The sequence below is a fragment of the Pleurodeles waltl genome, unplaced genomic scaffold, assembly GCF_031143425.1.
Source record: "Pleurodeles waltl isolate 20211129_DDA unplaced genomic scaffold, aPleWal1.hap1.20221129 scaffold_91, whole genome shotgun sequence".
NCBI lineage: Eukaryota > Metazoa > Chordata > Amphibia > Caudata > Salamandridae > Pleurodeles > Pleurodeles waltl.
The window spans coordinates 713,142-718,690 of NW_027150403.1; the positions used below are offsets into that span (position 1 = coordinate 713,142).

The 5,549-nt window shown below is 48.0% G+C and overlaps 1 non-coding gene across 1 annotated transcript; it reads left to right on the top strand.

The window, feature by feature from the left end:
• Nucleotides 1–2,408: 2,408 nt before the first annotated feature.
• TRNAP-CGG (transfer RNA proline (anticodon CGG)) lies at nucleotides 2,409–2,480 on the top strand. Its single transcript has one exon. It is a non-coding gene; the product is annotated as a tRNA-Pro (tRNA).
• The last annotated feature ends 3,069 nt before the right edge of the window (nucleotides 2,481–5,549 follow it).

Genomic DNA, 5,549 nt, shown 5'->3' on the forward strand with positions numbered 1-5,549 from the left:
AATGACGTTAGCCGGCGCAAAATTTTTTGACGCTAAACTGCGTTAGCGCAGTTTAGCGTCAAAAAGTATAAATACGGGCCTGGGTTTCTTGGTTAGGTGGGCGGAGCATATTGGCAATGGTGCCTCCTCGTGACTTGCAATTTACATGAAGAAGACAGAGAGGCAGCTGGGAGTAGGCAGTACCCATGAACCCCTGAACACTGTCTTGCGACTTGCACACAAATTCTGAAATGAGGCGGGGGAAAGGAGGTGATTTCCCCATCAAGGGCCATTCCGGGAAATCAGCCACCCCGCGTCTCCCATGTGAGTGTTTCAGGCCTATGAGCCACTACTATAAATCTCGCCTGATCTCGCCTGATCGAGCAAGTTTGCTTGAATCCAAGAGGCATGTTTCTCTGGCTCAAGAGCTAGCAGGCCCTTCAGTGCTTCTGGTCTGGAAGTCTAAGGTGCAAGGGTCCAGGACTTGCAGAGGGTTACAACTACCAGAAAGGGTCTGTTTTTCACATCAGTGCCCTAATTCAGCTCATTGGCACAGGGCATCTTGACTACCTCTTTCCTTGCTAGAGACAAACAAAAAATCCTTGACAGAAAACATCAATTGCTATGGCACGCTTAGAGAGACAGCCTCCGAATGGCCCTGCTTTTCTGAAAGACGCTTCAGAAGATGTTTCAAATGCCTCTGCAGCAGCAGTCTAGTTGGTATAGGGGTATGATTCTCGCTTCGGGTGTGAGAGGACCTTGGTTCAAATCCCAGACAAACCCTTACCTTTATAGGTTCAGTCTGTGTTTTAAACAGGAGTATTTCTGCTTTTCACTCTTGTAAGATGTCATGTTGCAATGCAATACATGCTTTATACCTGCGTTGAGACGGTTCAGCATCATGAAGGTATGCGAGATTTCTTTGAAACTGCTTTTCTGTGCTGGAGCAGCAGTGCTCATAGGAACATTAAATGCACAGTGCTTCTCCATGGTAATTTCGGGTCCAGTTCTGAAATGACCTCTTGGAATGAAAGTGATGCCAGTTCCTTTCTTCCAAGGCAAGAGATCGTGTTCCGGAAGGCTCAGCTTTGAGCGTCATGAACATTAGCCCTCAGTCCTTGCATCCCAGTCCAATGCAGAGCCACATAAAGCAAGCAGGTGTGTCTGTTTCCATAGTGTGGTGGTTCCAGTACAATGCATAGCCACATGAAGCAAGCCGGCAAGTGTGTCTGTTTGTGTAGTGTAGTGGTTATCATGCGCACCTCACATGCAAAAGGTCCCTGGTTCGAAGCCAAGCAAATACAGCAAGTCGCTGGGCTTTTTCCCAGTATTTGCATTTCCTGACTCAGCTGACAGGCAAGCTGAGATAAAAGAGACTGTGTCTATCCCTCACCATCGTGAGGTACTACGCTCCTGGGGCATCTGTCACAGCTCACCAAGAGGAGTTGCGCCAGCTTACGTCAGTCAGTTGCTCACTGTTTGACCTTTGCATTGAAGCCTGAGCCTACCGCATTCAAGCCAGCCAAGGAAGGAAGGTATGATAGCGAAAATAGCTTTCCTGCCCTCACCAAGAACACACACCTTGAGCAAATAAGGTGCCAGACTTACAAGGCCCAATCGCCAACGGAGCATCACTTTTAGTGACGCCCCGGTGGCACTATGCACTGCGCGGTATTTACAAGATGGCGTTCAGCCACTTTTTGTGGCTTAACACCACCTTGTAAATACGGCACCTTAGCATTCAGCGCTTTCCCTGGAAGGGGCGTGCAATGGGTGTTGCTGTGAGTGTGCCACAGCAACACCATAGCATTTTAATGCTGCTCCAGATTTAGGAGTTGTCGTAAATCTGCGTCAGCGCCAAAATCCAACGCCATCCCAGGGGTATCGTTAAAGTGGCGCACTGAGGAGAAATGTTTTCATTTCTCCTCGTTTTTTCTCTTTCTATGTGTGCTGCATTCTGCAGCACACATAGAAGTAAGAGCAAATCACCATTGAAGATTTTTCTTTTGGCCAGGAAGGTGTCCCTTCCTGCACAAAAACAATTTCCCCCTCAACGCAGTCATCCTTGTACCATGGTGCAAGAACGGCTGCGTTGGCGCTCAGCAGCTAATTTAGAGCTGGCGCAGGGGGAAGCACAGGGGTGCGCTGTATTCTACTAAATACGGCGCTTCCCTGCATTTTAAAAATGACGGAGCGTGGGGCTTGCAAATTTGGCACAGCGTCGCGCTCAGTAATTTTCTTGTAAATCTGGGACAAAATGTCTAAAGGATAGAGGCTTTTTATGTCATGTTCGATGACGACCATGCAAATGACTCTAGTCATACTGCAGAAGAGAGCACCATGTGGCGTTTCTTGCTTTGGGATGTAGTCTCCCACTCTCTGCCACCAACCCTCGGAGCAGGGTGGGAGCCGTAGCGCTTCTGTCCCCAGGCTCGTTGGTCTAGGGGTATGATTCTCGCTTCGGGTGCGAGAGGTCCCGGGTTCAAATCCCGGACGAGCCCATTTTAGCGGAAAACAATCAAATCCTGCTCAAAATACACAACCCCTCAACTTTTCTCATTCCACTCGAAGCATTGTTGCGCAAAACATATTTTTTGCCTCAGGCGAAAAATGGATTACAATGCCTTGGCTTCCTTCCTGCTTGCTCTCAGTGCGCCCTGTGTGATGATTTCACAGGCTTGCGTTCCTGGCATTTAGGCATCAGATATTTGTCTGTCTCTGCCCGCAGCTGTGACTTTTCAGGACGTCTGAGTGTATGCATGCTGGCTGACACCGCTGCAATTTTCACACTTACCCCTCGCATTCTGAGCAACTGCTGATCAAGTATAGAGGAAATCGGGCAAACATATGAGAGGAACTGTGCTCCTTCAGTCAAGCCAGCAAGCTTGTTTCTGTAGTGTAGTGGTTATCACATTTGCCTCACACGCAAAAGGTCCCCGTTCGACACAGGGCAGCAGTAGCTTTTGTGTTTGCTCACTAAAACCTCAGTCTCTCTCAATGCACACTTAGACAGAAATGACCTTTAAAAACTTGTGACCTGTGTAAAATGTGCTTTACTATTGCAGGACGATAAAAAGTTATCTGCATCCCTCGGTGGTCGTGCATGTGCCTTGTTTCTTGTTCTTTTTTTTTTTTTTTTCTTGGCCATGTTATATTGTGGGGCCTTTAAAGCTGTGACTTTGATAGGAACTTTGCAAGCGGCAGCATCAACAAGTGCAGACTGAAGAGTCAGACCTGCACAATGTTTTGGCTGTCAGGATGGCCGAGTGGTCTAAGGTGCCAGACTCAAGAGAGCTTGATCTTCAGTGAAGCTGAGCCTTCTGGTCTCTTCGTGGAGGCGTGGGTTCAAATCCCAGTCCTAACAGGTGTGTTTTCTTCCCTTAAATCTTGCTCTGCTTGCACAGCCAGCTCCTCACACCACTATCTTTGGAAGCTGCTGTGGCATGTGAGGAGAAATCCACCAACCCATCGGCTGGGCCCTCAATCAAAATTCTGTGTATTACTGGAAGGGGCCTCTCAGGCACACTTTCTGTTAGAGCTGCACTTTATGACAGTAACTACCATGCTGGTTTCTACTTAAGCAGTTGATTCTATCGTTTGAAGTGAGTCTCTCCTGCCACCTTTTGGGCAAAGAAGACACTGCCCCTGCAACAACACAGGCAGACAAGCTCAAACTGGGTTTCTTGGTTAGGTGGGCGGAGCATATTGGCAATGGTGCCTCCTCGTGACTTGCAATTTACATGAAGAAGACAGAGAGGCAGCTGGGAGTAGGCAGTACCCATGATCCCCTGAACACTGTCTTGCGACTTGCACACAATTCTGAAATGAGGCGGGGGAAAGGAGGTGATTTCCCCATCAAGGGCCATTCCGGGAAATCAGCCACCCCGCGTCTCCCATGTGAGTGTTTCAGGCCTATGAGCCACTACTATAAATCGAGCCTGATCGAGCAAGTGTGCTTGAATCCAAGAGGCATGTTTCTCTGGCTCAAGAGCTAGCAGGCCCTTCAGTGCTTCTGGTCTGGAAGTCTAAGGTGCAAGGGTCCAGGACTTGCAGAGGGTTACAACTACCAGAAAGGGTCTGTTTTTCACATCAGTGCCCTAATTCAGCTCACTGGCACAGGGCATCTTGACTACTTCTTTCCTTGCTAGAGACAAACAAAAAATCCTTGACAGAAAACATCAATTGCTATGGCACGCTTAGAGAGAGAGCCTCCGAATGGCCCTGCTTTTCTGAAAGACGCTTCAGAAGATGTATCAAATGCCTTTGCAGCAGCAGTCTAGTTGGTATAGGGGTATGATTCTCGCTTCGGGTGTGAGAGGACCTTGGTTCAAATCCCAGACAAACCCTTACCTTTATAGGTTCAGTCTGTGTTTTAAACAGGAGTATTTCTGCTTTTCACTCTTGTAAGATGTCATGTTGCAATGCAATACATGCTTTATACCTGCGTTGAGACGGTTCAGCATCATGAAGGTATGCGAGATTTCTTTGCAACTGCTTTTCTGTGCTGGAGCAGCAGTGCTCATATGAACATTAAATACACAGTGCTTCTCCATGGTAATTTCGGGTCCAGTTCTGAAATCACCTCTTGGAATGAAAGTGATGCCAGTTCCTTTCTTCCAAGGCAAGAGATCGTGTTCCGGAAGGCTCAGCTTTGAGCGTCATGAACATTGGCCCTCAGTCCTTGCATCCCAGTCCAATGCAGAGCCACATAAAGCAAGCAGGTGTGTCTGTTTCCATAGTGTGGTGGTTCCAGTACAATGCATAGCCACATGAAGCAAGCCGGCAAGTGTGTCTGTTTGTGTAGTGTAGTGGTTATCATGCGCACCTAACATGCAAAAGGTCCTTGGTTCGAAGCCAAGCAAATAAAGCAAGTCGCTGTGCTTTTTCCCAGTATTTGCATTTCCTGACTCAGCTGACAGGCAAGCTGAGATAAAAGAGACTGTGTCTATCCCTCACCATCGTGAGGTACTACGCTCCTGGGGCATCTGTCACAGCTCACCAAGAGGAGTTGCGCCAGCTTACGTCAGTCAGTTGCTCACTGTTTGACCTTTGCATTGAAGCCTGAGCGTACCGCATTCAAGCCAGCCAAGGAAGGAAGGTATGAGAGCAAAAATAGCTTTCCTGCCCTCACCAAGAACACACACCTTGAGCAAATAATGTGCCAGACTTACAAGGCCCAATCGCCAACGGAGCATCACTTTTAGTGACGCCCCGGTGGCACTATGCACTGCGCGGTATTTAAAAGATGGCGTTCAGCCACTTTTTGTGGCTTAACACCATCTTGTAAATACGGCACCTTAGCATTCAGCGCTTTCCCTAGAAGGGGCGTGCAATGGGTGTTGCTGTGAGTGTGTCACAGCAACACCATAGCATTTTAATGCTGCTCCAGATTTAGGAGTTGTCGTAAATCTGCGTCAGCGCCAAAATCCAACGCCATCCCAGGGGTATCGTTAGAGTGGCGCACTGAGGAGAAATGTTTTCATTTCTCCTCGTTTTTTCTCTTTCTATGTGTGCTGCATTCTGCAGCACACATAGAAGTAAGAGCAAATCACAATTGAAGATTTTTCTTT